Genomic DNA, 10,414 nt, shown 5'->3' with positions numbered 1-10,414 from the left:
GGGCTCTGTCTCCGGTATATTTTTTAGTGTTTTTCACTTGTGGATCTACATAGGTTGATACTTGGTGTTACTTAAAGGTGTGTTAGCTTCTTGGACTATGTTAGATGAACACATAATTTACAGAATACACCTCCAGTTTGGCAGCCCAGTTTTCATTTGTTCCTTTTACATTTCTCCCAGTAAAACCAGGATTATAGGTATACATTAACAGAGGGGAAGCAGCATTTTAAGGACCCCAGTTAAATTTGTGTGCCATTTTCTCTTCGCTGCCCCCACTCTCCTCAGTAGTTTCCTTATCAAAGAACTCTTATGGCAGTATATTCAGCTTTTGCAGCTGACTGACATGTTCAAATCTACCTATTAAAAGCAGTACCCTCCTTGTAGACATCATTTTACGACACAGCCTCTCTTGGAGTACCGGGGTTAGTAGGGAAAAATCTGCTCTCTTTTGAAGTGAAGGCTTCATAGAACTGCTCTAGCGGGTTCTAGGAGATCAGTATCTTTGAGTATTACACTGATTTGATTTGAAAATAGCTTTAATCTTTCATGAAAAATCTGAAGGTTACATACACAGTTATCCATATATATTTGCTGTCGACTGAGGAAAATCCTGGAGTAATTTGAGAGGTGAACAGTGGGTCCTGTAATCTTGCTGAGAGCTGGCCCCTATATCTCTGGGTTCAAAGTTTGACTGATTTCCAAAACGGCTTCAGTCAAGTACCTTAACATCAGAGGAGTATGAGAAAAAACATAAACACATATCTTTATAAAAGATCTGCCGTGTGCTTTTTAGCATCTTTATGGCAAGCGTAACTCAAAACCCCGTTTATTGCAATCTTAGTTGGGGGAGGGTCATTTGATGTTGGAATATTCTCATTACAACTACAGTACAAAAGGAAGAAACATGCCCAAAATGTCTGTGATTTATATTTTTAATTTTAAACTAAAATAGTATAAAATGTAGTCCGTCTGGTCTGCTAATACACTGTGTTCATGATTAGTTTAGTTTGTAAACCATAACTTACTTAGAGACTTAACACAATGTTCTTTGTCGTACAGTAGTTACATGCTGAAATAGATCTGAATGGAACAATTTGATATAAAAATGGCAAGATAAAGAAACATACTTGGTAACGTATTAGTATATGCAGAGGTGAGGGAAGAGTGGCACTTTAAAATGCTTTGCTGTTACAAAACAAGTATCTGTTTCTGCTGCAGCCTTGCTGTGGACTGTTCAAATGAATGGAGCATCCCAAGCTTTTCAAACTTTCCTAAAAGGGTAATTTTGGAGGGCAGGACTTGAAGGTAGATTGTATCTATTATTTAAGGTGCACAACTTTTCTTGGAGATGAAGTTGCTGCCATAAATCAGAAGACGTATGCTTTAAAAAGTGCTAATATCACCCACAGTTCTTCATAAATGGAACTTTCTATAATAAAACTCTTTTGACAGATCCACATTCCAGTGGGAAATGAACCCATGTCCAAATATCCTCTGTGCTGTCGGATTTCTTCTCCTGTATCCTTTCGTTAGTTTGTCTTGTAAATCTCAATTCTGGGATTTCAAACATGTTGCTCCAGTTATTGGGGATCAGTACAAAGGCAGCAAAGTGGGTGCTGAGCTTTTCTTCAATTCTGCAGGACAATACAAGTTTGAATTGTAAGTTTCCTAAGTTCAGAGTATCTCCCAGTCAGAAAATCATAGTGTGAAAATTCAGAAGCCTGTCACAGATTCTTATGTGTTTCATAGCTGGCACTATGCATATGTAGACATATTGCACTATTTAATTGGCCACTCAATGGTGTGTGTGGTATTATATAGCTTTAAAATAGACCTAGAATGTATCAATCCCGGCATAAAAGATATTCTTTTTCAGAAGGGAATGCATGCAACATTCTCATTTGAAATTCAGAACTGTTGTTTCCAAGCACTTGCTTTCCTTAAAGTACTAGTGGACTGAAAGACAACATTGAAAAATGTTTTGACAGTATAACCACTATGGAATTGAAACTGACTGTTCCTGGTTCTGTGCTTTAATAGATCAGGAAAAGAAATGATTGTTTCCTCTTTTACATTTTTCTTTATACTGGGGATTTTATATTGGGTTGACTGGTTGATTTTCTCTTCTCAGTGTTAAAAGCACAGATTTGGAAGAACCTTTTTAAGCAAAGATAGTGTTGTTCTGATTTAGTATGGATCACGTAAGAAGAGAGCTTATTATTGTTCCCATAATTTACCGAAAGGTGTGAATTATGAAGTTTTATTGATTTAATCAATCTCTTTTGGTTAGCAAGTGCAATCCAGCATAATACAAGCAGACTCTGTAAGAAGCTGAAGCTGATATGGACTGAAAAAATACCTTAAATTCATGTTTATATTCAGCTACATTTGGGTGTTATAATTAACACCCCGGCTTTGTCTTTTTTTCCCCTCATTTCCACGTATGTCTTCAGTCATGTTTCAAACTGGACAGTTTGAAGACTAAGCTATGCATACTCAGAGAGCACAAGTTATATTGTTGGTTCGATTGTAAGCCACCAATTTTATAGTAGAATTTCCCACTTTTGTGGCCTCTCTCTTGAATGACATGGGTTTTCTAGCTCAGCTTCAGTTGCATGGTGTTCCCAGTCTAGATCGAGTGCGCTGAGATGACCCTCCTGATCTTCACACAACCTGGTTCTATCATTAGTTGTTCCCAGTATAATTTGTTTATCACTGCTTCTAAATATTTTGTAGGATTTTCCCTTTTCTGTGTGTTTTTTGTCTGTTAGGATAACTATATAGTCAAATATGCTAATACCTTCAAAAAAGCAGGGAAGAATATTTTAGCTAATACTACTTGGAAAAATGGTTGTTTCTCATGTTAAATGTAGAATACATGAAAGTTACAATGGCACATGTCGGAATATAAACATAAATCCTAGCTCACGTGAAGTGCACGTGTTCATCTTGCAAGCCTGCAGATGCTGGTTGCTGATCTTTCAGTGAAGACAGTTCAGTCACTGAGTAAATGGGGAATCCATGGCTTTCGATAAAGCATTCCAGTCAGTCATCTTTTTGTAGTATAGTATGCCTGCACAGTTTGAGCATTTCTGTACTGGATGATGTGTTTTCTTGCAGTCCTTTACACTGGGCTCGGCACTTCTGATCGCCAGATCAGAATGTAAAAAAAATCTCCTTGATGGAGGGAAAAAAAGGAATAAATATGAATATCAAGCAAGGATTGCACATGACTCACTATGAGACATATACTTATCCCATTGAATTTAATGACAAAATTTCCACTAATTTCAGTGAGAGTATATCAGGCCTTAACGGAGAAGGCCTGTTCTTTAGTATCGTGCTGGCTTATTATCTAACCTTGCTGAATCTCCTCCTCTAGCATTATAGAGGGATAGAGGAAAACTTGTTGTTTTCCCCCAGTGTTATTAACAATATGTTCAGGTTTTACTGGCAATCCAGTATTAGTTAGTTGGTTTGATTTTCGTATGTAGTTATCTAGGAAACAATATGACACAATAAATAATTGCAGTTAAGGATTTGATGCTATTGAAGGGACTAGGAATCTTTCCCTGAATGTCAGGAGGAGCTGGATCAAGATTTAATTGACTAGAGATTTAATGTTTTCCCATTGTTGTATTGCTTGAGAGAGCTGGGGCTTTTCTTCTTTTTTTATCTCAATACTAATAAAAGATATCACCACTCAAGTCATTTAAAATATAAGGTTATAACTGGTTTGTGTTTGAAACTGCTAAGTAGCTTGGACCTCTGAGTTCAACTTTTTTTTTAAATTACAAACCTGTGAGTTCAAATGTTTTTGGAAGGAAATGACACGGTTCCTGTGAGGTTTCCATTTTTTTTTCTTCTGCACTTTTGCCTATCTTTTGTTGTGTCAAGTTGCTATTCAAATTTGGACAACAGCTGAGCTTGTTCCATGTATGTTTTTAAAGTATAACGTATAGCTTCTGCATTGTCTTATCCAAATGTCAACTTGTGGGAAAATTAGAGTTTTGATAGATGTTTAAATTAAAGTCAGTGGTGCAATTTATTGTACATGTTGGTTAATAAATTATATTTTTGATAGGTTTAGTAAACTGTAATACTAACTAAACTGCTGTTACTGTGACAATTGTATCAGAACAGAGCGTGAAAATAATTGTACGTCAGTTCATTTGAATAGCGATCAAAAAGTCTCCAATCCCCAGATTCACAGGGGAAAATGTCTGAAAATATTTTAATAAATCAAACACCTTTTCAGGTAATCTCTTGACTCAGCAAATAACGTGGTTTCTGTCCTATAATCACTTTCCAGTGCCAACATTTTTTTAAGCGCAGGTAGTAAAATGCTAATTTGAAATATTTTACAAGTTGACTGAAGAAGAGTAACTTTTCATAGGTCTTCATTATGGGTCTTCATAGCCTAGCCATAGATATATTTTCTCTGGTTCATATTGCTTTCCAAACAATGTGCAGCAGCTTTCTTTGCAGCTGAATAAGAATGAGGTTTCCTATGTTATGCATCTACAATTCCAGTTACTTCACCCTTTACTGTTCTGTTAGTTTCATTTCTATATATGAAGCTGCTTACAAATATTTTATTACGAGTTATTAAAGTTGAAAAATGACTGAATGATAGCACTGTGTTATGTCAGTACTAGCACATCTGTTTTGAAAATGATACCTACTTAGGTGGAGGTGATGACTTTCTCTTCAGTTATTTTAATGAATGCCTTAGACTACAGTATGGTCCACTAAAATTATATTGTCTACTGGGTAATAAGTTTGATGTACAGATTTGGGTCTTCAGAATGGTTTCAAATAACTGTCTACTTTTCACAGCAGTCTTGTGATATAGTTAAGTTTACAGAGTTGTATGTCCAAAGCCTGATGAGCTTTGGATCCCTTAACAAATCAACAAAAACCCTTACAACCATAATTTGCCAATGGAAATGTCCCAAATACATTGGAAAAGAATGAGAGAATCAATATCCCTGAACCTTGCAATGAAAAACTCTTGGCATAAATACAACTCTAAGTGGGAAACTTTATATCTGTGGGTTGAATGATGCTAGCCAGGGCTGTAGGGAGAGTTTTAGGTCCTCACATGGACAGGCACTAGGTATACCCTTACCGATGTGTTTGCCAGTATTTAGGGGAACCCTGTGTAAAGATTCTGGGAACTAGAGAACCATAGACAATAACAGTGTCTGTGTGCCCTGGTCTCATTGAATCCCTTTTATATTGAATGGAGTCCTGGCTTTTCCCTCTGCGTGAGATCTGTTCATCTTGTCCTGATTCTCCCTGGGAACGGTCAACTGTGTCATTTCTGTCACTCTCAGCTGCCCCAACAAGGGCGACTGCAACAAGCCACCCACCGAGTAGGATAAGTGTTGTGTTAAAGCACTATCTACAAGTGAAGCTGTGAAACATGTTTGATGGACAGCTGTTGCTTGGTGCAGACATCTCCCACTCAACCACAAACCTTTGAGCTTTTGCAAGACGTTTCAGGAGTTATAAACAAAAAGAAATTTCTTGATCTCCATACATCAGCGAAGTGATTGATGTTCTGGGGATGCCTTCTAACTAGCTGTAGAGGACTGGCATCATCTCAAACACCCCAATGCTATTTTGCAAAGGAATGAGGAATGTCAGTATTGATGAGTCTTGCTGCAAGGTCACCTGTCAATCATAGCTGGCTGCCTCTCCATCGGAACTAGTGGCTGCTGCTGAGGGGCTCCCAGACAGAGCATGTCAAGAAGTCTGAGGGGAAATCAGAAGGTGAAACATCTTGGACAGAAGGTGGGGAAAATATTCTAGCAAATGTCATATTGGAGCGTTCAGCAAAATGACCCTTTTGATGCATTCCCCAATGTGATTTCGTATGAAAGTTTGCGCAAAAGAGACAATGGTCCATAAGAATGAAACAAGAGTGCTTGATGTACTGAAGAAGGAACTAGACTCAGAGATTTTTAAGTGCATATCTTAAATGCAGTATTGTATGGCTTATCCGGGATATACACACACATATTCTGTATTTGTAAGATTCACCTAAGAATGTCTTTTAAAAAGTACAATATTTAAAAGTAGTTTTCCCAAACCACAATGAAAACTCAGGCCATCTTTGACTTTCAAACAGACTGAGCATTGACAAATTTTTGTTGAAGTCAATGGAAGCTACAGGTGCTTTGCAACACTGAGCAATAAGTGACTAGATATTGCAGCTCATGAGAGACTTCAGAAGCATGGAAACGTCAAGAGGCTATTCTACTGAGATATGCCAGATGCTAGGCGAACAGAGATTGTTCGCAGACTTTTGTCCATCAGTCTTCTATATCTTTGTGAGCTAGGGATAGTATTCTGGCTTAGCAAGGCAGGGTGGGCGGGTCGGGAGTGTTATCTTCCTACAGGAATTAAAAACAGTGGGATTATCATTATTGTCCATCCTGTGACAGATATATAACTCCAGAGAAATACCACCTGTTGGGGGGGGAGTTTTATAGGTGGAGTCAAACAAGGTTGAAGTGGCACAAGAGACTAATGATGGAGGTTTGGTGTAAAGGGTCAAGCATGAACTGATGTAGCAGCCTTCATTTTGATGTAAGAGGAGATTAATCAAGAGTGCAAAACTTGTCTGGAAAGGTATGAATGATTGGGATCTGCCAAGGTCTCCACCTGGGAGATGGAACACACTTAGGAAGCACTGCAAATGTGAAGGCTGTTGTTTTATGCGGTTTCTCTTCAGAAATGCAGGTTACTGGTAAACACTGGCCTAACCCCTGGGGGAGAGCCAAACAACTGGATATTAATAGATTTGCTGGGACAGTCCCAGTGAATTACAGAGACGGTGGGTCTAGATCCCCAGTCTGGGCCTAGAGCTAATGATGGGAAGCCTGAGACCTAAAAGGCTGCTCTTGAGCAAACCACAGAGTTGCAAATAACCTAGATATCACATATACTGTGCCAAGTCCAATTAATGTCAGCCAATTAGGGCCTTGCTAGAACAAGTGGGGAAGCAAATACCATAGCTACACCCACCCGTGCCTGCAGCTTCTGGTCAGCTCTTGTCTCCAGTAAGGTTTCCAGTTCAGCATTCAACCTCCCAACTTTCCTTTCGTCCAAAAAAGAAAACTCTTCTGTCTATCTCTCATCTGCACCTGCTATCTGGCTCTGCCCCGGCAGCTCTTTGCTTTTTCCTTCATGAAGACCCAACCTTTTCCTAGCTCGATTTGACCACCATTGACGACTGCCATAGTTGAAGTGGTTTCAGATTACTTTAATGCATTTGTCCCCTCTGAGGGATACCTGCCCAGAGGTGGTTTTGCATAAATGCCTAGAATTTCCTAGTTCGTGTAGCGGAAAATCTCTTCCCATGAAGATAGGCATAATAATTCCAGTTTTAGCCTGACTATGATACAAGATACATCTTATCAAACTCGACATTTTCATTCTCAGCTGTCTCTATGAGCTATCAAGAAAAGAGCTTGTGGGGGTTTTTTCCCCTCCTTGCCAGATAGGAGCAATCTTCATGCTATCTATATACTGTTTGGCATTAAGAATCTCAGCGGACTGCCCTTGAGTAGATGTCAGAACACAAAATGCAAGGGACTTGTTCATCCTCTTCACTTTGCGTGTTTTCTGTATCTGCAGGAGAACTTCTGTCTATTCAGTAATGTTAATACTGACCAGGTTCAAACAAATCTCAAAGTTTGGAGAAATTTGGCCCCAGAGCTTAGCTTTCTGGCTTTAACAGGTGCTTTAAATTCATACAAAAACAAGGTCACACCTGTTAGCAGCCATATAAAGGCCTGATCATGGACATTCTTCAGAGAATGCCTAAATTTTTGCGCAAGCAGATAACCTAATGGCAACTGACCATAGAGAGGAGGTGATTTCACAGGGAAATAAGAAAAAAGGGAGAATGGCTTTGGAAGAATATCATTTATCAAGGAAGCAGAATTCTGAGCTGTTACTGTAGTACTGTGCACTTTAATATTTGGGATTTATGCATCTCATTTAGGAGTGGGCTGAAAGTGTGTAGGGAGGTGGCTCACAGCATAAGGCATCAGCTGAAGGTAGGCAGGTGGGGTGGGTTGCAGGCTCTAGTTCGGTTTCCCAGAAGTTAAATAGGCTTAGGCTTTGAGGAGCAAGGGCCCTTTCAATCTCTGTTCAACTTGATCCAGATACAGGTGAGAAATCTCTCCTTTGCCATGTGCCCAGGCCACCTGCGGGGGTGGATGTGTGTCCATTCATACTCCCTCCATGTTCCCAGTCTCCCTTTCCACAGATAACCCTTCACAGGGAATAGTAATAGAGATGTAGCCGTGTTAGTCTGGTCTTGCTGAAAAAAAAGACAGGACTATGCCGCACTTTAAAGACTATCAAGATGGTTTATTAGAAGATGAGCTTTCGTGGGCCAGACCCACTTCCTTAGATCAAATTGTGAAAGTAAATTGGCATGACCCTATGTACTAAAGGGATACAATCAAAAAAAGTGAACACATATCAATTGTCAGTTTTGTATGTTTTCATTTTTTTTATTGTATCCCTTTGGTATATAGGGTCGTGCCAATTTTCTTCGACAATTTGATCTGAGGAAGTGTGTTTGGCCCACGAAAGCTCATCCCCTAATAAACTATCTTGTGAGTCTTTAAAGTGCTGCCCAGTCCTGTCTTTTCCTTCACAGGGAGGAAGGCTTAGCATTAGCACCCAGTTCTATGGCTCTTGACATGTCGTCCAAGTGTCAGTAAAATTTTGGAAAACTGAAGAAAATCTGGCAGCTCTTTGTTCTTCCTGCTCCCCTTCCCCAGGGCCGTTAAGCTGAGCTGCAAACCCAGCCCCCTTCCAACCGTCCAGTTTGACATCACAAAGTGACCATGGGTTCCTACGATAACGAGGCAATGCAACCTGGCAGGGGCCCAGCTGCAGCGGTGGTCTGGCCTGTCCCTGCCAAGCTGTCAGTCTGGGAAGCATGGGCAGCCAGTGTGCTAGGTGGTGGAAGGCACAGCCTTCCCAATCCACCAGCCTGGCTGTGCCCACACTGCCCCCAGAATGCCTACTGCAGGTGTACTGGGGGTGGAGTGTTGCTGCTCCCAAGCACCCGCCCTCCCTGCGCTCCTGGGCTGGGGAGGCTGGAACCGCAAACCTTCCACCCACTCCGGTGCTCAGGCCTGAGTCGGCTGGGGCCATCCGCTCTCCTTCCTATGGTGGAGGGATGGGGACAGGGATGCTGCTTGGCTCCTGTGTGGGGCAGGGCCCCAACAGAAGGGGTGGGATTGGGGCTTGCCTCCCCCAGCCCTACCTTGACCCACTGCCCATTCTGGGCAGATAGCAATGGATGCGGCGTAGGTCAGCAAGCACACTGGCCGCAAGTCCTAGGGCACGCTTGCGGGAATGGTGAGATGGCAAAGCCAAGGCTTGTGATTGCACTGCGTGGATGCAGGTGGAGCTGCAGATGGAAGGACGGGCCCCAATCCACTTCAGGAGCTGGGGATGGATCATCCCCTTGGCTCCCGTCAGCAGAAGTGGGGGTTGCAGTGTCTGGCGGGGCTTGGGGCAGGCTGTTTGCTCTGGCAGTGCAGAGGGGGAGGGAGAAATCAGGGTGGGCCCGAGGTGTCCTACCAGAGGTGGGAGGCAGCCACCATGGGCAGGGGCCCGACCTGCCAGCGCCGGCTGCCATGATAATTCTCATTACACGTGTTAGAACTTCTGACACATGTGAAGTGATGCTGAGTCTGAGCCCTTGGGGCCAGGTCCCCCTTTGCCCAGAGCTTCTTCCCGCCTTGCAGGCTGAGCCCAGCTCTGTCCCATCATGCAGGATGGGCCCATGTACTGGGGCTGTGAACCTCACTGGGCTCCTGTACCTCACGGGCACCTCTGGAGCTGGCTGGCGCCCTGCTGCAGTCACTGGAGAGCTCCCGCCCAGAGTGGCGCCAGCGCCCGCTGACCCGCGCTTGTAAATGGGGGAAGAACATTCAATAAAACAAGAACAAAAGGTCTGAGCTGGTTTCCTGGCTGAGCTGTGTGGCACTGCCTTTGAGCGGGCGCAGTGTCCCTCTCATGGCTTCACCGGCTAGGAAGTGGTGTGGAAGGAAAAGCTTCTTCATCTCTGGTGCTGCTTGGCTAAAACCCGAGCAGCGTTTTTAAGAGCAAGCAACGGGGCAAGGCTGAGAGCTCACTTAAACACCATGATTTAACTGACCTGGCTGGCCCCCCTTGGTGCAGGAGCCGGCTCACAGTGGGGCAGAGGATGGCCTAAGGAGTGCGGCAGCTACCTCTGGAGCCTGGGATTGTGGGTTCAAGTCCCATCTGTGGGGCTCTCTGTCCAAGACTGGAGCTCTAGTTCCATTTTGCTGGGGCCAGGCACTGTTCTGTCACTGGTCCCCCTTTAGCTGCAAGAACTGGTAGTCGCCTTCCT

General features: G+C 42.5%; 1 non-coding gene across 1 annotated transcript; it reads left to right on the top strand.

Annotated features, from left to right (window-relative positions):
* The first annotated feature begins 10,023 nt into the window (after window positions 1-10,023).
* On the top strand, window positions 10,024-10,158 carry LOC142818368 (small nucleolar RNA SNORA76). The gene has a single exon (XR_012895872.1). It is a non-coding gene; the product is annotated as a small nucleolar RNA SNORA76 (small nucleolar RNA).
* The last annotated feature ends 256 nt before the right edge of the window (window positions 10,159-10,414 follow it).

The sequence above is a fragment of the Pelodiscus sinensis genome, chromosome 14 (assembly GCF_049634645.1).
Source record: "Pelodiscus sinensis isolate JC-2024 chromosome 14, ASM4963464v1, whole genome shotgun sequence".
Classification (NCBI taxonomy): domain Eukaryota; kingdom Metazoa; phylum Chordata; order Testudines; family Trionychidae; genus Pelodiscus; species Pelodiscus sinensis.
The sequence above is the reverse complement of the archived record's forward strand: the minus strand, read 5'-3'. Positions and strand labels throughout refer to the sequence as shown.